This window comes from Polypterus senegalus, chromosome 1 (genome assembly GCF_016835505.1).
Source record: "Polypterus senegalus isolate Bchr_013 chromosome 1, ASM1683550v1, whole genome shotgun sequence".
NCBI classification, from domain to species: Eukaryota; Metazoa; Chordata; class Cladistia; order Polypteriformes; family Polypteridae; genus Polypterus; species Polypterus senegalus.
This window is the reverse complement of record NC_053154.1, coordinates 328,158,417-328,185,532: the sequence shown is the minus strand read 5'-3', so window position 1 is coordinate 328,185,532 and position 27,116 is coordinate 328,158,417. Positions and strand designations below refer to the sequence as shown.

General features: G+C 41.5%; 1 protein-coding gene across 1 annotated transcript in view; it reads left to right on the top strand.

Moving 5' to 3' along the window:
- stox1 (storkhead box 1) overlaps nt 1-27,116 on the top strand; it is a 97,790-nt gene that overhangs the window by 19,524 nt on the left and 51,150 nt on the right. The gene's annotated exons all lie outside the window — the stretch shown is intronic.

Below are 27,116 nucleotides of genomic sequence, written 5' to 3'. Positions count from 1 at the left end.
GTTACGTTGAACTCCCATTGTAAGACGGAAAGTTACATTCATTGGTTTTGACCAAGATTCCCTGCGTTCACTTGAGTAGCAAGGCGCACACAACGGCAAAAATGGTACTGACATCTGGCGAGAGATCAACGCGAGTGTGAAAAGCAAAATAGTCTGTGGACCATGTCTCGCCTATCATCTCTGAACTGGACTATGACTTGTCGGACTCGGATTTTGATACAAGTGATCGAAAATGAATGTGAGGATCCAGCTTCAGCTGATCGGTCCCCAGCTAGTCGTGGTACTGGCAATGTTTGCCAGGGAGGACTGCCACTTAACAATGACAAGAGGCAGAAACCAGATTGTAATGCACTGCGACCAAGACTGCCGTTGTTGCTGTCCCAGCCACTTGAAGATAGCCTAGCAGCAGGCCGGCCGCTCATTCTTGGAAACTGGCAGCCACAGCATGCAGCAACAGACGTTTTATGTTGATTTCTGTTTGAAAGCATCATTTTTTGGAAAAAATATTCAGCCCTCAAAGAATTAAAATAGTTGTAACTTTGTAAGTATATGTGATAGAAAGAATCTGTAAAAAGGATTAGAAAGAAGAAACACATTTTTTATTGCTCTTGTTAATTGTAAATTATGTCCCACAAGGGATGAAGAAGATAGATTGATTGATTGTTAATTTTCAACATGTCCACCATCATTACTAATACAAAGGGTAATACGATTCTGTAGTTCTCGGAAAACATTTTCGAGTTGATTTTCAGTAATACCAGCAATCACATCAGTTATCCTAGCTTGCAAGTCTTCTAAAGATCGAGGTTTGGTTGAATAAACATTAGTCTTCATATGTCCCCATAAAAAGAAATCCAATGGAGTCAAATCTGGCAAACGCAGAAGCCAAGAAAATGGTTCACCGCTTCTAATCCATCTGTTAGGGAATTTCTCATGTAAAAACTGTCTAACATGTGAAGGAAAGTGACAGGGAGCACCATCTTGTTGAAACTCTGTATTCTCTATCAGTCCTAATTGTTCAAGTTGAGAAATAAAGTAATTTTGCAGCATTTCTAAATAGCTATCACCATTAGCAACACACCCTTCAAAAAAGAATGGCCCTATGACTCCATTTTTTCCCTAAAGCACACCACACATTAACTCTGGGAGAATCTCTTTCATGTTCAACAGACTCCTGTGGATTTTCAGTTCCCCAAATACCGCAAAAATAAAACTTCTAAAGACAAAAAACAATTAGATATATCAAGCTTTCTAATCCTTTTTACAAATTCTTTCTATCACATATACTTACAAAGTTACAACTACTGTATTTTAAATTGCACCCGGACTTTATGGGCACCCTGTGCTGAATAGTACAAAGTGGAGGCTCGTCTTATCGCTATATGGAGTGTGGCATAGAAGGGGAAGGCTCAGGGAAGGAAGAAGCTGTGAAGATGGGTGGGGTTGGGGGGCTTTATCTGTTGTTTGCTTTGTGACTGTTTTGGTGCTGGTATTGATATCAAAGTCTAAATTTTAGTGCCGATCCAACACTCCTGGACATATTGCATTAGTGATTCTTGTCGACATGTTGCATTCACTAGCATCTGCCTGATGTGTCTTTAAATTCTACAGGCTGTAGGCCATGTGCTTAGCGGTTTAGATGCTGGTCTTTAAACTGCAAGGCTGTCAGTTCAATGTGTCCGCCTCACTAACTGCCTGTTTGACTTACCCTAAGCAAGTCACTTAGCATGCATGTGCTCCATCTATACTATAAAAAATAAATACCTGTAAACAGTTGTAAAGTTTCATGATCTCATGGAGAAAAATGTCCGCTAAATGCAAAATAATTTGAAACTGAAGATGTTGGCTTATGAATGTGTGCAGATAGAAAGGATAGACGGAAGTCCGGTACACTCTTAAAATTAAAGGTGCCTGAATGATTCTTCAGAGCGATGCCATAGTGGGACCATTTTTGGTTTCCATAAAAACATCCACATGAAGGTTCCGGAAGTATCCTTTATTTATTTTAATTCATTGACAATATCCGTAAATTCTCATGAGTATGTGAACAGATTTGTGAAATACCATTGGGCTGCTGATTTTAAAGGGACTCCTGATGCGTATAATAACGCAGGCTGAGTTCAGGTTTTCTTGATCTTTTCGTATCCCGCTAGGTCAGCTATTAGGTATTAAACATTTCCGTTTTGTCCACATACTGTACATTAGGAACCTTTTCAAAGCCCAAAGAACCAACTTTGTGTGCAAAGAGCCCTTCCCAGAATGAAACGGTGCTTTGTCAAGCAATGGGTGTACGAGGAACCACACACCTCAATAAAGTGCCATTTTTATATCGGTATTATAGGAGTGTTGAAATTTGAACAGCCCGGCTAACGAGACCACCTACATAGAGAGCTGCAGCCTGACTAAGTCTGACTAATTTCTGAATTAAAAGCCACTTCGTGCTGCCCTGTTTCTGCCAGAGGACAGCACACAGCTCAGGAGCACAAGGTTTGATTCTTGATTTGTTCACAAGTTGACCCTACACATCCAGTATGTCAGCCATGTCTCAAGTGCACATTTATTTTATAGACAAACCTAACATAGGTGAGTGTAGGTATTTGCATGGGACCAGTGGATTGTGATAGACCAGTGTCCTAACCAGTGGTCCATGCCTTTGCTGGGAGAGATTCCAGATCTCCACATCCCTGTCCTGGAAAATCCTGTTTGGAAAATAGACGGTTGAAAAAAAATCCAGTGCAAGGTTAGGATTAAAAACCTCTAGTGCAGGGGTGTCCAACGCTGGCTGTCAAGGGGCTACGGTGGCTAACCGTTTTCTTAATTAATAGGTGGCACAGTGGTAGCTCTGATGCTTTGCAGTAAGGAGACCTGACTTTGTGTCCCGTGTCCTCTCTGTGTGGAGTTTGCATGTCTGGGTGGGTTTCTTCTGGGTGCTCCGGTTTCCTCCCACAGTCCAAAGACATGCAAGTTAGGTGGATTGGCAGTCCTACATTAGCCCTAGCGCATTTGGTTTTTGTATATATATATATATATATATATGTATATATATGTATATGTATGTATATATGTATATATGTATATGTATATATATGTATATATATATGTATGTATATATATATATATGTATGTATATATATATATATATATATATGTGTGTGTATATATATATATATATATATATATATATATATAATATGTGTATGTGTGTGTGTGTGTGTGTTTACCCTGCGATGGACTGGCACCTCATCCAGGGTTCATTCTTACCTTGTGCCCTATGCTGGCTGGCATAGGCTCCGGCACTTTTTATTCAGGCAAAAGCAGGCTAGAAAATGACTGACCATCATTTTAATTGACTTGCTAGTTAAGACTCGGACCTCTTAGTTATCTCTTTTTTTTCTTTAATTAGAAGCCAAACAATAATGAGATACAAAATGAGCCAACACATGACCAGCAGCCCGTGTCCATCATACAATATCTGCAAATAAAGGAAGGTGAAGGTGTTGATCTGGTCAGGTCCACAAAACATTTTGATGATGTTCTTATAGAAAAATATATCGAGATGTTTGGAAATGTCTGCTGTGGCAGAATGAGAGCAGCAACAGGCCATGGAATTAAATAACTGGTTTACATAACAACAAGAATCGTCTCCTTAATGAGAAACTGGTTGGAGTTTGAGGCGCCGACTTAGCTGCTCATCTTTTGGTTCACTTCACATCTCACTTTTGTTTGGGTGTCATTTATGGAAAGAAAACAAAGCAATTCTTTGATTAAATCGATTTAAAATGAAGGAAAAAGAAGTAAATTAGCAGAAAAAACTGGTCACTAATTAACGAAAGAGTTTGAATTGAAACCTGCAGCCCCAGCAGCAATCCCGTACTGGAGATGGGAGACCCTTGCTCTAGTGGCAATGGTGCTGGACTGCAAGATGGAGTCTTCAGTTTTCCACAGCGGCCCAACACCAGATGCTCCATCTGCAAACACTCGCATTGCAGAAATATGGAAACAATTACACCAATGTGATTATAAAATAAATACATGTCCCTGTCAGTCACACAGCTTTTTACTGGTCTTGGAACATGTGTGCATGCAAATGAAATCTAGTCTGCTGCTCCATTGTCATTTGGCCACCATCGTTGCGAGCTACAGATTTAATAAAAAATAAATCCCAACAAGTAAAGATTTGCTATCCATTCACTGAACTTTTTCAGGGTTGAGCATTAAATTGATAAAGAAGAGGAGTTCACAGATGATGTAGAGCTAACAGGTGAGCTGTTAAATCAATAAGAAATTCAGTGCCACAGCTTGGCATGACTTCCATCCCTCTGTTCATCAAGCCATCCAATCATCCATCCATCTCCCTTCAAACCCTCTAAATGCATTTCACGATTGTGGCCAAATTAAGTAATGCTGCGTTCACATTACAAGCCCCATTGCTCCTTTCCTTTATTTTGCTTAAATGGGATTTGCCTGCCTTAAGGGTTCATGTTCACGAGTACAAGTGCCCGGTATCTAACTGGAACGTGAACACATCCGTCCTCCAAAATGGCACACATCAATGTGTTTGTGCACAAGTCATCTGCGTCAATGACAAAAAACGTCCTATTTGTGAGAAGACTTATGATATTAAAACCAACAAAATGGACGTGTTGTAGCTTGTGTATGCATTGCATTTTGCTCTGGAGGACGGCTGTTGTGTTTCTGTCCTGGCTGTGGCTTACAGTTGTGTGTCTTGTTTGTATTGTTTCATTTTATGCCTTTTATTTGTATTAATGTTTGTTTTGTTAATTATTATGTGCATTTTTCTTTGTGCTTATTTGTAAAGGGCAGTGGTGTATTTTATGTCTCCTGTGTGTTGTGGGCGGTTCTACAAGGGACATGGTCACCTGCCAATCACTACCAAGAACTGCCCTCCACCCTATTTATGGGAGGGCCTTCCAAAGCTTCTCGCAGTTCATTGCGAATGCCCTGCGCAGTGGAGTGTTGCTTATTTTCTTTGCTTTGTGATTTTATTTTGTGATTTCCCAGATTTTCTGAATCAGGGTTGTGTTTTCAACTACAGTTTTGGATTCTGTATTGGGACAGTTTTTTTTTTTTTTTAAATTTTATTAATTTTATTGTAATTATTCCATACAAATTAATCAATTTTTACAAAAAGTAGAATTGAGAACATGTCGACCCTCACCCCTGAGAGAGAGAGCAAGGCCAACAGAGTAAAACTTAAGGCTTGTAAACATACCTAAATTGATAAGTTTGATAAACCAATAGAGATGAATGGAGAAGAAAAAGAAATACAGAAATAATTGCTTCCTCTGTGCTTTAAGAGCTTATTTTAAAATATTATTGATTAGATCCTGCCATTTGAAAAAAAATCTGTACAGATCCTCTGAGTATTTGATTTTTTTCCAATTTCAAATAGTATAAAACATCGGTTTCCCACTGACTTAAAAGAGGAGAGTTTGGATTCTTCCAGTTTAGCAAAATAAGTCTGCGTGCCAACAGTGTAGTGAATGCAATCACAATTTGTTTGTCCTTCTCCACTTTAAACCCCTCTGGAAGAACCCCAAACACAGATGTTAATGGGTTAGGAGGGATTGGGACACCAAGCCTTTCTGAAATGTAATTAAAAATTTTGGTCCAGAATGATGTTAATTTGGTGCAGGCCCAGAACATGTGGCCCAGTGAGGCTGGGACTTGATTGCAGCGTTCACAGGTTGGATCTTGCCCTGGAAACAGTTTTTATAAAGGTTTGTCTTGGCATTTTGGGTTTCCAGTCAGGGGGGTTTTGACCTTTTTTTTTTTTTTTTTCTCCCCTCTAGTGGGCAAGTATTGAAAGTATTATGGGTCTTTGTGCTTTTGGGACTCCTTCACGACAATGACAAACTGTTCATCAGCTGTACGTGATAAGGTTGGCAAGGTGGAAAAAAAAAAAGGCCAGACGGCTAACTTCTGCTGTTTTCACAGCTATTGTTGGCACTGCTGCATAAAGAGATCTATAGGTAAGGAGCCAGCAATGGTGGGATTGTTACTGTTGTGGCAGCTGTAGCTCTTCTCCTTGTCGTTTTACCATACTGCCAGTGTTGGCCGATGAAGACAGTACTCATCCCATCCATGTAGGCAAAAAAAAAAAAACACCTGAATTCCGATCTGACCTTTCTCATTCACGTCGAGTGGCCACGAATCAGATACGTATCCAATCTAACACCACATATGAAGGTGACGCAAATCTGAATTCAAAACATCCACACAGCCCTGAAAACATCAGACTTGTGTCACATTGAGGCACAAAACCAGATTTGAATCACTGCAGCCTGGTAATGTGAACGTAGCCTTATTGACCAGAGATCGAGTCAATGGCAGTCCTGGACTTGCACTATGATGTTTCTAGAATATTCTTTAAGCTGCCCTGCCTTTTTTTTCATTATTTAACTGGGATATTTTTCTTTCAGTAAAACTTGGCAAAGGCAATCAGGTAACCACAAGGAGACAGACTGTTGAGCAAAACAAGTCCATTTTTATTTGATGGGTGATTGTTTTCAAGCATCGCTCGTACTTCATATTTGGTCTGTGTAAATGTTTACCTTTTTGTTATGCAATTTTCCAAGTTGGAGGAAGTGTTGGAATAAAAAAAAAAAAAAACTTTTATTGATGTGTTGCACAACCGCGACTGGCTATCCTGCCCTGTCATTCTTGGCTTCCTAGCCTCAGCCACACAAATGTTTTCAAGGTGCAAGTAGTTGGCTTCAAGGTTCATCCTCACATTCTAAATAAGGCATTTTATTGAGACACTATCTAGAAGTTTATTTTAAGATCCATAATCTCCTCAGTGCATAAAATCTTCTTGAAAAGCAACACTTCATTCCCTTGAGCTCTGGGATTACCAATGCGGTGAGCTACTTCATAACGCCACAGAATTTGCTTTCTGCTCCACGGTGACTTCACTGAAATGATGTCACTCAGTCAGTGCAGATGGAGACAAATGCTGAAAATGGGGGAAAGGTCTTGGGACTTGGAAATGGAGGGGCATTTTATTGACATTCAGACCTCTAAAGCAGTGATTCCTAACGTTTTCTGTGCCCTGCACTCCATGGAAATGTTTATGTTCAAACTCCTTACTGAAGTAATATGACATTTGAAGACAAAAAAAGTCAGATTTCTAATTTTTGAACCACATACAGTAGTGAATAACTCTGTGAATAAAACTTAAATATAAATTGAGCAATTTACCTTTACACATCTCAATAATCTTTTAAACGTGTCCCCCACGAAGCTTAGACGCTCGATTTATGATCCCGGGGTTGGGGTATCCTGCGAAGCATCAAGCGCTGCAAGGAAATGACACACGATAAACAATTAAGGGGTTTGGGGGATTGTGGACCCCCATGAGGCACTAAGTGTCGCTAATGCTAAGCAGTAAAACCCAGTGGATGAATCGATAGATAGATACTTTATTAAACTTTGTCCCCTGATAACACCTGCACTGCAGTTCAAAAACAGATGTGATGCACAGACCCCCGGGACCGTCAGCAGGAGAGATGGGCTGAGTGTCCATCCATCCATTTTCCAACCCGCTGAATCCGAATACAGGGTCACGGGGGTCTGCTGGAGCCAATCCCAGCCAACACAGGGCACAAGGCAGGAACCAATCCTGGGCAGGGTGCCAACCCACCGCAGGACACACACAAACACACCCACACACCAAGCACACACTAGGGCCAATTTAGAATCGCCAATCCACCTAACCTGCATGTCTTTGGACTGTGGGAGGAAACCCACGCAGACACGGGGAGAACATGCAAACTCCACGCAGGGAGGACCCGGGAAGCGAACCCAAGTCTCCTAACTGTGAGGCAGCAGCGCTACCACTGTGCCACCGTGCCGCCCTTGGGCTGAGTGTAATTCAGTCAATTCAATTCAGTCCGTCTTGTCCCTCCCTGGTGAAAATGTCAATCAAACCTCCAAATCAGTGAAGTGTTCCAATCAGGACTTGCACAGAAATCAATACTAGACCTCACCCTCCTCTACGAATCATTGCAAGGTCCAATTTCCATTCTCTTTAAAAAAGTTATTCGCCTTTTTTGAACGCTCCATCCGTAGCAAAGAACCCCTGAGAATGTGCATTTCTATGGCTCGTTCACAGCTGACAATTGTGCACACGATGCTTGATTCTTTTTAGGAGTACAAACTAATAAATAATCAATGGTATACTATAAGACACCGATTACACTACGATAAAGTTGGATAACACATCTCGCTCAATTTTGGCAGATCACAGTGCAACCTTCCTCTGTATCGCACCCCCTGAATTGAAATCTCACACAACCTGGGTTTGTGGTCACTCCAGGTTGCGAACCCCTGAATGTAAAGGAACCCACAAACTGAAGTGCGACCATTTAGTGCATGAGCCCTGGCAGATAAAGAGGCTGCCCTGTTGACTGACTGAGCCATTATCCTTGTATGTTTGATAAAGTTTCCTTAAAGAGTTAGATTAGATTAGATCTGGATAACACTTTATCGATCCCAAGGGGAAACTCGGATGCAGACAGCTGCAAAAACGTAATAAATATGGTTACAGACTCACAGGACAAATAATACGATCAATTAATCAATCAACCAATGAGTAAATGAATAAATTTGAATAAACTTAACTAGTACATGGAGTGGAAGCGTTGAATTGCTTGATAGCTGTGGGCACAAAAGACCCCCAGAGGCATTTCTTAGCACATTGTGATGGAATGAGCCCATGACTAAAAGTACTCCAAGAGAGCACCCCCTGAAGGGGATGGAGGTAAGCCAAGTAACTTCACAGATACAGCACAATTTCTGTATTTCTCCACTCTGTACGGGGTCTAGGAGAGGGACTGGATCATACGCACCTTTTGTAACCAACCTATCCAGTTCTGGGTCACAGGGAGCCAGTCTTGTAATCCAGTATTCTTGATATGAGCCATCACAAGACACCTTACAAGTATAATGCAGTTACTCCCATATTCCTCCAATTCAGTTGATGTGACTTACTTGTGTTTAAGTACAAGTTTATTGTCGTGGGTATGTGCTACATTGAAATAGGAACATAAGACACTTCATAAAACAAGATGTCATTCAGTCCATCAGGCTGGTGTGTAGAGCTTATAGCTAAGTTGTCAGAATATCTCATCCACTTACTTTATTTCCACTAACGTCCTCGAATATGTTCCTTATATTGTATGTGTTATTAGTAGGAGACATTCATGTAAGAATGGTTGAACACCTACTCAAGGACATGAGTGGAAATAAAGGGGAAGTTAATTTAGGACTGAATCCAGGAAGCTCTTCTTTACGCAAAGGGTTGGTGAAATATGGAAGAATCTACCAAGTCATGGTGGTGAAGTAGAAACCTTTGAGAATTGCCTGGATGAGATATTGGGGCACCTTAGCTATTTAAACGAGCAAGCTTGATGGACTGAATGGTCTCCTCTCATTTGTCAAATATCCTATGTTCTCATGAAGTGCCCGTGTAGAGGTTACAGTGTTCACATGATTGTCATTTAGGGTTTCCTATCACACTCCAAAGATGTGTGCTCCAGCTGACCAGAGACTGTCGACATGATTGAGTTTGGGTAAATGTGTAAATGGACTGACAATTCCTTCCAGGGTAAGTTTTACATTTCATTTACTGCTTGGTCTTCCTTGGTTGTCTATCCTCTCTGGTCTCCTACCAACCACCTTGTTGCTTATCATCTACTAGCTGTACCCCGCGGCTCAGCCTGCGTAGTAGTGAAACCGGACATTGAGGAGAGCCCTGCCTGACTCCCCACTCCTGACGTCGCTTTTCCCCCTCCCCTCGGCCTGCAGCCTCTGTCTCAGATTAGCGTGAATGTATCGCTCCTGCAAATGAACTATGATTCTTATCGCGATGAGAGAAGTCTTAAAATCAACCGGAATGTTCAAGCAAATTATAGAAAAAAACCCGCTCTAGCGGGTAGCCCTCTTGTTCGCTAGCTAAGTGGAGGTAAGGAACGGCCAGGCTGGCGCGTGAGTGAGGAGGGCACCACCCCCCTCCCCTCAGCCTGCTGTGTGTCTCTCGGATTCGCGCAAATAAATCGGTACTGCAAACGAACGATGATACATAGCATAATGATAGAAGCTGCAAAATCAACTGTAATTTTCAAGCAAATTATAAAAAATCCGTTAAGTAGTTCTCTCGTGAAAAGCGGACAAACAGACAGATGTTGGATTTTATATAGAGAGAGATAACATCTTGGTTTATTTGTTTCTTTTGTTTGTGAGCATGGTCAGTTAGGGGTCTGCGATATTGGCAAAAAATGATATCTCAATACTTTCTGGGACTTTGATAGCAATAATTAGACTATGTGTTGCAAAAAATTGTAAAAGTCTTATTGATCCAGCTTGGTCTTGATAATAGGATATTGATTGTAGCTTATTAATGAGATTAATGTAAACAACAGTTAAGGAAAACAAGTAGTATTTACTTACTTTAAACTGAATTAAAATAACACAAAAACAGTAAAATCACCAGTTAAAGTATTACTGAGATCAAACAGCAGAAGAGTAAACCATTTCAAAGTGGCCTACAGGATTTACACAAAAGACCAACAAAAGTATAATAATGAGAGCATTTTAAACAGACACCCTTAATGTAAACAAGATATGAACCCAAAGGGAATAAAATACTAAACATAATTGAACTACAGGGCATGAACATTACAGTCTGGATAAACAAACAGCTCTGCTGTAAGGTGAATTGTGCCGCATACAAGCAAGAACAAAAATTCAAAGTTCTGTCAAATGCTGTAGTTTTGTCTTGTGCAGTATTTGTAAATAAGTTCTGTTATATATTGTACAAAGATGCACAAAAACCAAACCTATTTCATTTTTAAACAAATTACTAACTTCAAGTTCTGGCGAGTATCACACAAAGATATCAGAAAAAGTAAAACAACTGTAAAATTCTACTAAGGAAACTTCAAGTTGTGTGACAGAAGCACCAGTCCGTCCGTAGCAAGTGACATCAGAGCAGCATGGCTACCTGTTACAACATTTCCTCTGGTGCTGAACGCCCTCTCAGAAGGAAGGCAGGGATGCACAGTTAGTTGAAATGTACTTGTGTTTTCCACCACTCAAGTGGATTTATTTTCACTGTCCACCTCAGGTATCATCAAGTAGCTCTCGATTTCTTTTTCAATGACAGTGTGCAGAGACTTGCCTTCACTGAATTCCTGTGTTTTTTTGAAAGGACTGCTAAAGACTTTTTTTCTTTTTTGCTCCCTCCATTGTGTCATCACCTGCTCCAACTTCTGCATCCATAGGGGTGGATGGAGCGGGGCGAGGAGGTGGGGATCTGTGCGAGTGTTGTAAATAATAAAAGAAAAAAAATGTGCTTTGAAATCGAGGACCTCCCCAACCAAAACGGCTTCCAAAATAAAATGCACCGATAGGTATATGCTTCTACGGAAATAAAAATAATCTGAGCAAATTATAGAATTTGTGTGAACAGATTAATAATTCGTCCAAACTGATTTTTTTTTTTTTTTTTTGCCCGACCCAACTAGATCAATTTCACTTGAATTGCACTTTATAGATGAACGACAGTTTTCGCCATGCCAGCTCCATATGCTGTGACTCATTCTTCTTGATCTCACTTTATTACCTGCAGCGGTTTCGACTACATTTAGTTACATTTCTCTTACAGTTACAGGAAAAAAGTCAATCAATCTTGACACGAAAATGAAGGTGATCAAGCAGTATGACGGAGGTAAGAAAGCGAATGTGATCACGTGTGACCCAGAATTGTAACCGGTGTTCACCGTACACGCTCTACTGCTGTGCTCTGGCTGTGAATCCGGTTAACTTCCGAAGCTTCTGCATTGTGACTCTCAATATGCCATTTTGTGCGAACCACCACAAAGGGGTAATAAAAACCACCGAACTCCTTTATCTGTTAATGTTTATTATTAACGGGCTGAAATGTTAAAACAGAAAACATACAAGTGCTCAAACTCTGCCAGTATAATTCCTTCTCTCACAGCACAATGAACACTGGGATAGGCTCACACTGGTGACATAACATAACACGGGCAAAGTGCCGTGTGTTTGATTGCCTTTTTTTTGCAAAGTGAATGACATACTCGATAATTTTAGCTAGCACATCATTAAAATAACAAGGTGTTATCATAGACGATAAATATACTGCACACTCCTATTGTCAGTTTTATTCTTTATATTTAAAAATGGACAGGCCTCCCATCCAGGGTTGGTTCTGATGCTGCTGGAATAGATTCTTCCATACGACATAATGTATGCAGACTACCATTTATGTAGCACCTTTCTGTAGACATGCCAAGGAGCTTTCCAATTTAAGAAGTAAAGTCTAGTTGTACATATCTTATAAAGATGAAGTGCGTTCAATGATGAATGGATAGATATTTTAGAGTTCGAGCACCAACAATTTAAGTAACTTGCTGGTGGTCTCACAGAAAAGCAGAAATGAACCATCATCCTTTTGGATTACAGTTCATTCACTTAGTCACTGGCCCACACTGCATTAAAAAAAGAAAATAAACGAAAAAAAAAAATAAAAGTGAGCCTGGAGGAGCATGTGGCACCACACAAATGGTGTTCTCTTACTATATCCTCTTTGTTTAATGAAGCTACTTTCTCTGCGGTGGGCTTTGTTTTTTTTTTTAACTTGGTGCAGGGTTTCAGCTTTGCCATCTGGTTCCCATACACGCCGGTATTTATGAAGACATCCCAAGTACCTGCTGGGTGCCCATTTCCGTCTTGCCTGTAGAATCAGAAGGTTAATGGCTACACGAGGTCAAGACGCCTTATATTGTTAACCTGCTGCTTTTCTTCTTAACCAGAATGGAAACCCGCAATCTGCCTGACATGCCAGGCAGCATGCACTTGGAGCGACTCTCTTATTGAGGGCTTTTGTTGTTTATTCAGGGGGTGACAGTCTGAGACCAATCCATTTGGCCTGCTGTGAAAGGGTACGACATGTCGGCAGACATTTGTCAAGAAGTTGCTGTCTGGGATAAGAAACGTCCCTCGAAGTAACGCCAGAGAAACAAAGCGAGGAACTGGCTCTGCAGGACCTCCAGGGTCTGTGGTTGACCTTCCGAGTGATTTGTTTGACCCATTCCACGTGTTTAGCACCACATCATTTGTCAGAAAGTTGACCCAGGTGTTATGTACTTTAACAGCAGGGGAAGGGCGTCGCTCTCCATCTGAAATAATATTAATGAAACAGAAATGTTCATTATGGGGTTCCTGCTTGTTCTTACTTGATTTCTCAGGGCCACTTTTTAGCTTTTTTTCACTTTAATCTGTGTCTTTTTGAATTGTGAGAACTGATTGTCCGTTTTGTGCTTTACGTCATAAAATGGACGGATGGCCTCCCACCCGAAGCTGGTGGCCCACACACTCTTATAATGAAAGAAGTGGACTCAGAAGCTGTATGGATAGACATCTCAAAAGAGAGCCGCGTCAGATCCCAAGCGAGTCAGAAAGTCTCGGGTTTGTGTCTTCCTTTATTAGTTTCCACTCAATTATGCAAAGGTCAAATTTTTGTGATGGGTCAACCATTTGGACGGACTTGCCTGTTTTTGATGTTAAAAGAAATAATGCAACACAGGAACACCCAGAGCTAATGAGGGCAACGACACAGTAGGAGGTCCGGTGGCTCTGTGTTTGCTTTCCTTTTCTTGGTTAAATGAAGGGCTTTCATCTTTTCTCCACATCAGGATCAATTGTAGCCCGGCAAAAGAGAGTCATTAGGAGCAATATTAATTACACAATAAAAGTGAGCTTGGCAGCACGAGGTAAATGGTGCTTTTTGTGAGGTGTTAGTTATGTAGTGCAGTACTTTTTTAGCTTCTTTGAAAACGTTCTGTTTTGTCAGCTTTCAACTCAGATGTCCTACCTGTTTCTCAAGACAATAATCCAGCTAGGAGGGCAGCATTAAGGGATCATTTCTTAGCATTTCCTTTTTAAAGTTCACATTCCACAAATCTGTAAGCATAGGGAGCTCATTGTTTGATTTTTGTTTGTTTGTTGGCTCTTTTGAAGTTACATGATAGCCCTCTAAACTGTGCAAACTTGTTTTTGACAAGCATAAAGCAACTTACTTCAGGAAATTCTAAAGGAAGTTTTCAAACTAGGCCTAGAAGGGTGGTGTTCATGTTTTTGAAGGCACACTGCACAAATATTCATTGTTCTCCTTTTACAAGTTTGGAAACTCAATATGTTCCAGTTATGCAGAATGCAATCTTTCAGGGTTGTGCTTGTGTCCTCTCGAATACTGTTTTAGAAGAGCCTCTTGGGATTTACATCATATAATCTATTGTGAAAAGAGAAAAAACACAGGAAGAGTTTTGGGGTACCTTACGGCCAACCCTGTCGAATTAAGCAAGTTGAGAAGGGGGCGGGAGGGACACCACGTGGTAATAATGCTAAAGTTGAGTCATTCTGTCATAAGCTCAGGCAGACTGCAGAAGATGGCATTTCCTCCATTTATAAGGCATTCTGGTAGGAAGAGGTGGGTCTGGGTGGATGGATCTTGGAAGTCATGTCATAGATGGGACGGTGGCAATCTTACTTTATGCAGATGGAGGTGAAGAGTGATCTTTACAATGCAGCGCCACCTCATGTCTCGGTGGAGAACTACAATCACTCAAGCCCTTTAAGCTATTTCCCAAGTATACATGTGTGCCACTATATATACTCGCGTATAAGTCGGGTCTTGAAACCCAAAAAATTGATCATAAAATCAGACCCCGACTTATACGCCCGCTCAAAATTGTGACACTAACATTTTATTATTTTTTTTTTTTTACATCTTCTTGGATCCTCCAATCTCGCATCAAATTTTGTGGCAGCAGCACAGTTACCAATTTCTGTCACTACTTCAACAATGTTTAATTTAAAACCAGCTTCAGATTTTCTTCTGACTGAACACTTCATCGTAGATAAGGGATGCTTTTACAATAAACGTATATGAGAGTTTGAGATACAAAACACACAAATTAGTGCAAACGTCGCTTTGGAATAGTGCGGGTGTTACCGTGTGGTCACGTAGGCACAATAGAGAGAGAGGGAGACAGGTTAGGAGCACACACTGATACAGCGCATTGTCGCACCCACATAGAACAAAAAGGCAGTGTGCTCCGTGGTTACTCTCTCAGGTGGGCGTTAGCATATCATAAGGTCTTGGACCAATTTCGTGAGTTTTCTGCATTCGATTTATACAATCAACATTGTAAAATACCAGAAATTATATGATAAAATGAAGTCCCGACTTATCCGCGAGTATATACGGTAAATATAAAATGGAATGTCTGTCTGTTTCTCTGTTCCCTATATAATCCTACACCCTTTGACTGATGTGCACAAATTTTGCTTGGTTGCTCTTTAGGGCCATTCGGATAAGAGAGACTACTTTGGAACCCAAAATTTGGACCCTAGGGGTCCCAGTGGTTTTCTTTTTCCTGTGAGTTACTGTAGGCACATTAGTGCCACCTGATAGCATTACAACCCTTCCCTTACACCCTTTGACAGATCTGGACCACATTTTGCCTTGTTGCTCTCTAGGGCCATACAGATAAGGCAGACTACTTTTGACGCTTTTCCACTGCATAGTACGGCACAGCACGGTTCAGTACAGCTCACCTTGGTTCGGCTCTGTTCGGCTCGGTTTGCGTTTCGACTGCAGTTTATTACCGCTTTAGAGTGGGCGGGATTATTCACGTGTCGTTATAGTTGCGCCGCCTCTACTGCTCGCTCTTCATTTTTTAACTTGTCCCTACACTGTTTGTAAGTCCGATGGTAGCCATGTGCGCCCAAGAGCTTAGCGACCTCCTGAAAAACTTTTCATTCCGCGCCCCATCCAGCTCTCGCTGGATCCACTCCTCGGCTACCAACGAGAGGAACGTCTGTACTCCCTCAATTGACCACGAAACAGCCATTTTTGGTTAAAACAAAATATTGTGTCCGAACCTTCGCTGGCTGTGCTAAAAATCTAGCGGGTCTGTTGTGTCTCGTGTTGCAAGTTCAGTGACGCAGTAATGACGATTTTCCCCGGCCAATCAGTGACCAGCAGAATTTACGCGTCACATTTTGGTAACGGTTCGGCGCGCTTGGAACCTCGGCTGAGGTGGTACTAAAAAAAGGACCAGGTACCAGGTACTGTTCCCAGTGGAAAACCCCCCAAAAGTGAGCTGAACTGAACCGTGTCGTGCCGTACTATGCATTGGAAAAGTGCCTTTAGAAACCCGACATTTTGACCCTGAAGTACCAATGTTGCGTTTTGCGTTTTGTTTTTCCTGTGTGCTATGGTTTGCATACTAGTGCCACCTGCTGGTGTAGGTCAAGTATTACAATCCTGCATCCTTTGACCAATCAGGAACAGTTTTTGCATAATTGCTTTTTAGGGCCATAAAGACAAGAGTGCCTACTTTGGAACTCACAAATTTCACCCTTGGTGTTCCAGCAGTTTTCTTTTTTCTTTGTGCTACAGTTTGCACACCAGCCCCACCTGCCAATATTCTAATCCTACACATTTTTACCGATCTGGACCAAATTTGTCATAATTGGTTTACAGGACCATACGGACACGGTAGACTACTTTGGAACCCAGACCTTTGACTGTGCAGATCCCACTGTTGTGTTTTTGTTTTTCTTGTGTATTACAGTGCCACCTGCTGGATCAAAGCAAGTATTACAATGCTACATCCTTTGACAGATCAACGACAGTTTTTGCATAGTTGCTGTCTAGGGCCATACAGACAAGATGGGCTACTTTGGAAAATTTTGACCCTTGAAATCCCAGTGGTTTCCTTTTTCCTGCGTGCTACAGTTTGCCCACCAGTGCCACCTGCAGGCTCAGAACAAGCATTACAATCCTATATCCTTTGACTGATGTGCACAGATTTTGCTTGGTTGGTCTCTAGGGCCATTAGGACAATAGACTACTTTGGAAACTAAAATTTGGATCCTGGGAGTCCCAGTGGTTTTTGTTTTCCTGTTTGCACACCAGTCTCGCCTGCCAATATTACACACCTACACACTTTGACTTATCTGGACCAAATTTGGCATGGTTTGTCTTGCTGTTTAGGATTATGCTGACAAGGTAGACTACTTAGGAAACAAAAATGTAGACCAAGGGGACCCCAGTGTTTTGGTGATTTCTTCTTTGTTTTTTTTTTTCCTACAGTTTGCCCATCAGTGCCATTTGCTGGCTCCGTGCATGTTAAATATGTGAACCAACTGAAGCCAGACTAGCAGAGAAAATGTCCAGAGCTTAAAATTACTTAACCGGGCAATATCGTGTGCTACTTCTATCAACTGTAATATAAAATGGAGTATCGTGCACTTTCACAGGGGGCTGTTGGGTGAGGCTCATTTGAGAGAGAGAGAGAAGTGCAGGGCAACACAAAGGAAAATCAAAGGGTTGTTGTTTAACCCCATGCTTTGTTACCTTTTCTTCATACTTTAAGCACTACGAACTCTCCACCTTGAAATAAGGACAACAAGATAGCAAATATGGTTACAACCCAAGTAGGAGTTACTGCAATTATGGAATCCAGTCGGACTTTAAAAGATCGAATTCTCTGCACACAAGTGAAGAGACGTTAATAGAGATGCAGTTTGGGTCACAGATAGGACAACTAGTAATAACAAAAGGGTCACCATTTAAAAAACACATAAACCTTTGCTTTCTTTCCTTTATCCGTTGTACAAATATATCCGGGTACTTTAAACAATGTAATATTTAGATCCAAAAAGATAAGCAGGTTAGATTAAATGGCTTTTAAAATTGGCCCATTATGAGTGAGTGTGGCTTACTGCCAAAGTTAGTTCCGGCCGTGAACCCGATGCTAACAGAGCAGGCCGCCCACAGTCCTACATGACCCTAAACCTGATCAGGACATGGGTGAATGAATTAATGCCTAACACAATATGTTTCGTGATAGTAGAAGGGAAAAGTGTGGGTTTGTAATATAATATATCATGGTATGACACTTAGGATGGGGGACAGATGAACCATAAAAGATAATCACTTTTTTGCTTTGTGCCCTCCCTCACCATAACCTATATAGGAGAGGGGTGAAAGCTTTAGATTTGTAAAAAAATTACAATCTCCGGTTTTCAATGGATCTCAAAGTTTGAGGGTCCCCTGATACCAAAAACATCAATATCTCAATGATGGGTGTCTGTCTCTCTGTCTGTGTTGTCACATTTTCTTGAGGACAGTCTACAACTAAAACAGCTGGACAGGAAAATACCACTTGGTTCCTAACGTGCAAAGCCTGCTGACACTCACGTCCAATTTTTGTCAAATGTTATAAACTGTTTGAAATATAATTTTTACAATATGCTGTATGCCTCAGTTACATTGAGACATATAAAGCTTTGAAATGACAAAAAAGTACACAAATAGTGTTAAAGATATTTAAATGACAGAAAATGTTGCTTTTTAAAGTTCACTTGTGTACATTTTGTCAGGGTGGCAAAATAATACAACAAGTTGTGCACATGCCATAGCGTTTCGATGTGCTTTGTTATCCAGTTATTAGCGGGAGTGTTTTCTATTATTTATTTGTTTCATTGTGAGATCATATATATATATATATATTGTAGCAACCCGTGGTTGAGTATTGAAGTTTTCGGAGCCGAACTCTACTGCGCACTTCCCCCAAGCTATTGGCTAGCGGAATGCCAGCGCCATGCACGCAGCTGTACCTAGCTCATTAAGCAAGCGAACACTCGTGTCCCATACACCGCACGACTCCGAGTGTCTCCATACATAACTGCATAGATGGAATCTAGCAACACACAGCTCTGTCCTTTTGTATCTCTTTATTAGAGCAGATAGTCAGAAACAAAGCTCAAGCTAAACATACTGCAAGGCCATTGTCAAGGTCATTCATAGAAACATCCCTCTCACTGATGGTAACTTGTTACACTTACTTATACCTGGGCTTCAAATGACCCAAGCCCACCCAAGCAACCGAAACATAAACACATGTAACATTTATAGAACAGGAAATCAATTACCTTGCTTGCCCAGTACAAACAGTAAACGTTACAGAAATATACCCACAATGCACCATGCCGTCAGCGCTGACTGCCGGGTCATTAAAATACTGTATATTGTACCATGGTATGTGTGGTGAAGATTTGCATGGACCACCATGCCACTGTCTGTACAGGCGGGCATAAGCACCTGGCACACACACAATGCCACCCAAAGCACTCCTGCTGACTACTGAGGACCTGTTTTGCCAACGGGAGCAGCAATCAGACATGTTAAAGAGGAAGATACTGAATTCAAAATGGATAAGCTGAAGTGATCTCTCAAGCTAAATCTGGAACAGTAAGCTAAGCATTAACAGTACTCCGTTAAAATGTACAGAATGTTTCTCTGTCTGCTTCAAGGAAAGGCAACATGAAAGAGAGAGTTGCTTAGGGCAGGACAGATAATAGTAGTCATTCATCTATACCCGCTTATACAGGGCAGGGGGGCAGTTAGGGCCTTCACCACCAGCCCCATTGCAAGGTAAACACACACGCAGGCCAGTTTAGCATGACCATTTCACCTAACCTGCATGCCTTTGGGAAGAAAGCAAAGTAAACCCACATGAGCCCACATGCAAACTCCCCACAAGGAGCATCAGAGATGCAAAACTAAGGACTTCTTATACTGCATGGCAGCAGCACCGCACCGCACCACGATAACACACATTCATTGATTAGTAACACGTTTATATTCGTATATTTGCAATACCTTGAAAACACTGACCCATTATTTTAGACTTATTTTAGTATACCTGTTAAGAATTTGACAAGAGCTACTTCATGTAATTCTAAATTAAACATGCTAAGCCTGTGCTCTGCCTTTTTATTTTATTTTCTGTTCTATTGAAGGTAAAGAATCATTTTTAAGGGGTTTTCTTGAGCCATAGGACTCCCCTTGTTGGGTGGAGGTTGATTGCTGATTTTCCTGGAGTGTCTTTAGAACATACTTGGTTTGCTGTTTCCACATCATTTAATTGTGTTTTGAATTGTAATTTAAAATAGATGGATAGATTGGATGGTTAGACAATCGTATGGATAAGCAGGTGTTCAGGTGTTCCTTAAAGATTTGCTCAGTGGGTGGTTGTAGCACAAAGCAGACAGGAGCTCGTACTTTACATACCTGAACCTGGCGTGACTGAGGTTGAAGTCATCAGCACAGAGTTAAGTTATATCATCCTTGTTAATGTTGTGATGGACAGCCGGGTCCCATGCCCGGCCGGGATGTCCCGCTGCATATGTTCCGGGGCAGCCACCATGGACAGCTCAATACCTCCCCCGGGACGCTTGGTGGCAGCCTCTCTGGCTGATGTTCGTTCCCCAGTCTCCCGCATGGCACCATGGGACATGGGGTCCTCCACAGCCTGGTTGGGAGCTGGGGTGGACGCTAGAGGGTGCTGCAGAGATTCGAAAACCTGGCTGGACGAGTCATCAGCCCCACCCGGAGGTGCAATTGGGACCAGGTGGTCAAGCACCTGAATCACTTACGGGTGGGCTATAAAATGGACCAGCCTCCACCACTAAAGGGCCAGAATCGGGAGGAGTGGTGGTGCAAGGTGGAAGAGTTGTTGCTATTGTTGTTTTAGTGCTTTGTGACTGTGTTGGGCCTGTGGGACACGGGGAAGATGTGCGCCCACGGGTGAAGAAAAATAAAAGCCTGTGTGATTTTTACACGTGCCTCTGCGCCAGTCTGTGCCGGGTCGGGCACTATATAGCGCCTTTATCACAATGTTTATTATCTGCATAGGCAGTAACACCGACAAACTCGGTCAGTATTTCAGTGTCTAGATGACACATTTTAGTTGTAATAGTAATTTGCCAGCTTTTGTAACCATTGCACGTTCAAACAGATGTCCAGTCCCCCTCCCATCTTTTCCATTACGTCTGGTTGCATCAAATGAAACCAATATGGCATTAAAATTGTGTCTGAAATAAGAAATGTAAGCTGGCTCTGTGCATTACCCATAAGGCCAGTGCACTTGAACTTGTTGTGACTCTCTATGAGATTTCACTGTTCATCCAAATTATGAGGTGGGGGTCAAGCTGAAGTTAGAAAATTGGATTTTTTAAAAAACGGAATGAAAAACGTAACAAAAAAAAAAAACAAAAAAACACAAGTGGCTGAGAGGACGAAACAAAACCTTTTATTCTGCTGGCACTTCCAGGCAGGTGGCACAAGTGCATTGAGGAGGGTGGAGACTCCATTGAGAAATGACATGATCAGTTTTGTTAAGGTTCATTCCATTTTCTAATAAATCCCTTTTTATAACTTTAGCTCGACTCCCCCTCATATTTTAAAAGCAAATAAATGTTCCTCATTATATGGAGGCAGGCCAGGCCACCCTACCTTTATCCTCTTTATAGATCTTTTAATGACAGCAGATATTTTGTTAATGATTCTATTACTTATCTCCTGCCTCGCATGTACCTTTCCTCTGTACACATGCGAAACTTAAGTCCTGTAGTCATATAAATGTCCAGGCAGTACCAGGTATTGCTAGGGGTGGCTGACTCCGATGTGATAAAGATTCATTTGAAACTGTGCTGATAACTCCTTGAGGACTGGCCTTGGAATCAGGATGACACCTTCTGAGGAAAGGAGATTTGGAACTGATCCGCTCACCATCTAGAAGTCGTTGTGTGATGTCATGATGCCCTCCTGAAGCTTTGCCTTGAAATCCAAACCTAATTTGCTGCTTGAAACGCGTGTGATGCTTAATTTCCAAATAGTCTTAAGTGCAACTGCAATGACACATCCAGAATCCATTTAACAGCTGAAACACCCCTCGGACACTCTTAAACGCTTATTTTATGGTCCACCAAGGACTTCTGCTTGATGTTAACCATTTGTTTGACACTTTAGGCTCAGTAGTGTGTGTGTCTGGTTACAGTACAAAAGTACACAATGGTTCTGCCCCTATGTCCATGGCCGCTAAGATTGGCTCCAGCACCCAAAACTATAAACTGGATTAAGCAGGTTCCAAGATTAATTTATATTATAAGATAATATCGAAAGACATAGATGTAAGATGTTTAGCACTGATACTTCATAGCTCCAGGTATCGTGTTTAGAGCCTAGCCCGAAACACTTTTTTGCGTCGTTTGCATGTTCTCCCTGTGTGTCTGAGTTTTCTCCAAATACTTTTTCTTGCTTGTACACGTGATTCTGTTCTACATGTTGCATGTCTGTCAGCAGTATTTCTTCCCATCTTCATGCAGCTTATACTCTCTTGAAGTTTTTTTTTTCTCCCGCAATGGATATCAGTAGCATTGTGATGCGGAGTGGTGACGTCACTCATTCACTGCACGCATAGGCTGTAAGAGGTAACTTTCACCATAGCTTACTGGTCGAACTGTTAATGTGGTGTTGAGTGTGACCCTCACTGTATATCCCACAGTCCTTTTGAAGTCTGCACGTTTTGCTCTAATAATACACCAGAGCCCTCCATTGTCATTCCTCAGGAATGTGGTGGGGTTTGTTAAGGTGGGAAGAAGGACAGGGGCAGGACAGAAAGATGGGGTGAGGCAGGTAGCCAGAGTGGTCAGATGTGAGACGGAGTGGAAGTGAAAGCAACCAGATGTGCAACAGCAGACTGAATTTGAGATTTCAGCTTTCGGCAATGAGTGTGAAGGGAGACCTGGTATATGGTAAAAAAAAAAAAAAAAAAGAAGGGAAAGACAACAAAACTGTAAGGAAAAACAGGAATATCTCTTTTTCTGAACATATCTTTTTTTTGTCATTTTACTTTATGATAAAATGAAAAGGAAGAAATTAGCTTTCCTCTTCCCAAATACAATAAACCAGGCCTCCTCTTTAATTAACAGACAGATCCGCTTCGTTTAGTTCGGTTAGAAGTGAGAAAAGAATTTTTAAAAATTTCTTCTGACCTTTACTTATAAAGAAAACAGTTCTGTTTATTTTTCAATAATGGTAAAACTTCAGAGAATTTTAAAAGTTAAGGTTGTTGATTTTGTCCTTCGAGGTAACACCGATCTTTGCATTATTAAACACCGTAGGGCCTGTTGGTATAAGAAGGTCTGAGTACAGTGCAGTTATTTAAAAATTTATATTTCACGTCAACAAGTTATAATTAGGTATCAGGAGTCGGTTACTTGTATCATTAGCAGCAGAACATGAAGATTATCCTTCATTAGCACAAGGTTTCAAAATGTCATGACACAATTGTACCTTTGTACTGACTTGGGAGAATCTTGTATGACGACTGCTAATGTAAATGACAAAGCAGCCGTGGAGACTGAAAAGAGAGCGGCCTTTAAAATCAAAATTAAGAGACACGACTTCACACCCAGAGCTGGCTGCTCAGACATGTTGCCCTACCTGATGCGTGTGATGAGCCCTTTGGGCCAGTCTGGTAATGTCCTCCATACAATATGAGAAATGTGAGCTTGTTATAATTACAATAGAATTCAGCAGGAGCTAATTTGTGGTATAAACATAACCTCATCTGTAAAGTAAAGAAACTCCTCAACAGTGTTGATTGGTGAAATTCGCCAAAGCATTTTTCTCAGGGAATAAATAGGCTGTCAAATATTTTCCTGGAAGTTCACCATATGGCCCGCTTAGACAAGCATTTATTTTTTCCCAGTGTCCCATGATGCTTTGTGAGGGCAGCGTGACGTCACAGAGCTGTAGCAGCCAATGTTGAATGCAACGGCACCCCTGATTATGTAACACTGATCTAAGTAGTGGGATAAACGTTTGCAGAAAACTTGCGCGTATACTGTATTTAAATACAAAATGCTCATGCAGAAAGAAAGTGGAAATGTGTTGGTGTCTTAAAGGGTAATGTCTTTTCGCATGGATTTGTACGTGACCCGCAGGCTTCCCAGTTACAGAGAGGTTGCACCGGAGCCAGAAGTGCTTTCTGGTGGCATTCCTGTTGCACTTTAAGTACTCCATGGTTTGGGATTAAAAGCAGCCACTCTGCCTCCTCCACGAGTCGGAGTCGGGTGGAGATGGACAAGGCTTGCTTGAAGAAAAGGAATTGTGACTGCGATCTACCAGGTGATGAAAATCTGTAAAAGGCATTTTGTTTAATAAAAAAAAAAAATATATATATTTTTTAACCTATGTTTGTGCGGTCTGGGTGTGTAGGGGTGCTAGTGCGCCCCCTAAAGGTCACAAAAGGTAAATGTATTTGTGTCATATAATTGCATTTTAGCTATAAGCTTGTTACAGCACTCTGAGCAAAGAGTGCTTTGCAAAAATAAATTTAATCACATTAAATATTAAAAAACAGGCAAAGGAATAAGTTTAGAAAATGTATAAGTGAATGATTGTTTGGGGTGACACCCTAGCCCCCTCTGCAGATGTCCTGCCACCACTGTAGATTTTACCTGAGGTACATTTAATGCCTGTTATTTCGCCAAGAGTGGTCTTCCACTTGTACCAGTTGGCTTCAGTAGCTTTTATTTTCTTTTCTTTTCTTGTGTGTCTCCATTTCCTCTGTAGATCTTTGTGTGAAAGGGGATTTGAGGAGGTCGGCTAATTCGAGAAGGATCCTGTTTCCGCAAGGCACTCGGATCCCAGAGAGTTTGAATGTGTAACTGAACACCCCATGTAAATCCTGAATGACAGTCTCTTTATCCACTTGTCTTTCAGGCCTTTTCTGAAGTCACCCATTTAAAGGTTTTGACTTTTTAACTCCTGCATATTCGTTTTTTGTTTTTTTTCTCAGACCAGAACACAGCTTCATGAGGGGGCCGCAGTAATTCTGGCATTGATCACTTTAGTGTAATGTTCCTTGACGCTATTCAAGCCGACTGATTTGCAAAGCAGGCTTTGTTTCCTGAGCGGTGTTGTCCGCCTTTAGTAGAACTTTAATTGCATTCATCTGCAAGCTCTGAGGAGACTTTTGTCAGCCGGTCATGGGTTAAACTTAAACCAGCCTGCAAGATAACAGATGGGCTATTGATTTGTATTTCAATTAGTCCATTTTTTTAATGAGCAAGAGGTTTTTGTTCTTGATATGGTGCCCGAGTCAGGTGTTGGCTTTTTCTTTCACTTCTTTTCTCTGACACTTTGTCACTGGATGTTCAGACATTTTTCAATCCCACATATTCTCATACAGGGTCCCTAGTGGCACTAGAGGCTAGGCTAAAACCAACCCTCATTGAATGTCCAGCCATCACAGGGCGTAGTGATGAACATAAAGGCAGCACAGGGGTTGGTGTTGCTGCTTCACTGCCCCAGTAGACTCGACTCAAATCCTGGGGCCTCATTTATAAAACCTATATGTTAAAATCAAAAAAATTAGAAAATGCATACTGCAAAACACTTAAAACATGGTGCATGTGAATTTCTGTGCGATTTGCCCATCATAAATCACAATCTCCTAAATGTGCATGTGTAAATGCGCTTCGAACGGCGAAATGAAATATTCATATATGGTGCATGCTAATCAACCTCATACATATGCAGTCACGATACTGCAGACGTTCATTGGTTGAGGTAGCAGCCTTCCTCCTGATGCATCGAGACCCTGCCACCTGTATCTAAGAGTATCTGGCTGTGCTCCCTAACTGACAATGCAAGATCATGTGTGGCATCATAGTGCCTCTCCTCTGCACTCTGGGGGTTAGGGAAAGGCGTAAGGCACAGGTGGCTACTCTTTCCTGGCACATGCAATGATGTGATTGATGTTACAATGATCAGTAAAGGCCATCAAATGAAACACTGAGAGCTAAGCCTGTCACCTCACCAGCATGCCAGCCACCATGAACAGCCCCATCATGTCCTGCCAAAGCTACTTTGCCTTAAAATGAAATGAATCGCAGGTTGACCCAGGCCACGATGTTTGGTTGTTATGGCATCATTCCACTTTTTCGGATTTCAGAATCTGTAATGCTACATATAGCTAGAGTTGTGCTGAATAAAGAATCGGCACAGGAGAAAGGTCTGAAGGGCTGGAAGAGGAAACGTAGTCTATAATCGAAGGAACGTTTGTGTAACCCCAGTACGTAAACCAACAATCAAAGGTGAAAGCAATGTAGCCAAAACGTTTTCTATCAGAAAGATGATTAGAAAAGTTGTTCACTAACAAAATCTTTAGGATATCTGTAGTCTTGGATAGTGACAAGGATGGAAAGGTGACTGTTGGGGAAAATACTCAGTAAATAAAGAAGAATCTCGAGCCATTGTTATAAATGGATTTCAAACATGACCATCCTTTATTTGCACCTATTGGTGTAGTTCATTATGCTGTTGTTAATACAGCATGGCAGACTGAAGAACTCTTACAGAAAAGTGTCTTTTAGATAGATAGATAGATACTTTATTAATCCCAAGGGGAAATTCACATACTCCAGCAGCAGCATACTCATAAAACAGTATTAAATTAAAGAGTGAAAAAGAATGAAGGTAAAACAGACAATAACTTTGTATAATGTTAACGTTTACGTCCCTGGGTGGAATTGAAGAGTCGCATAGTGTGGCGGAGGAACAATCTCCTCAGTCTGTCAGTGGAGCAGGACGGTGACAGCAGTCTGTCGTGAAGCTGCTCCTCTGTCTGGAGATGATCCTGTTCAGTGGATGCAGTGGATTCTCCATTATTGACAGTAGCCTGCTCAGCGCCCATCACTCCGCCACAGATGTCAAACTGTCCAGCTTCATTCCTACAATAGAGCCTGCCTTCCTTACAAGTTTGTCCAGGCTTGAGACGTCCCTCTTCTTTATGCTGCCTCCCCAGCACACCACCACGTAGAAGAGGGCGCTCGCCACAACCGTCTGATAGAACATCTGCAGCATTTTATTGCAGATGTTGAAGGACGCCAGCCTTCTAAGAAAGTATAGTCAGCTCTGTCCTCTCTTTCACAGAGCATCAGTGTTGGCAGTCCAGTCCAATTTATCATCCAGCTGCACTTCCAGGTATTTATAGGTCTGCACCCTCTGCACAGTCACCTCTGAAGATCACAGGGTCCATGAGGGGCCTGGTCCTCCTAAAATCCACCACCAGCTCCTTGGTTTTGCTGGTGTTCAGGTGTAAGTGGTTTGAGTCGCACCATTTAACAAAGTCCTTGATTAGTTT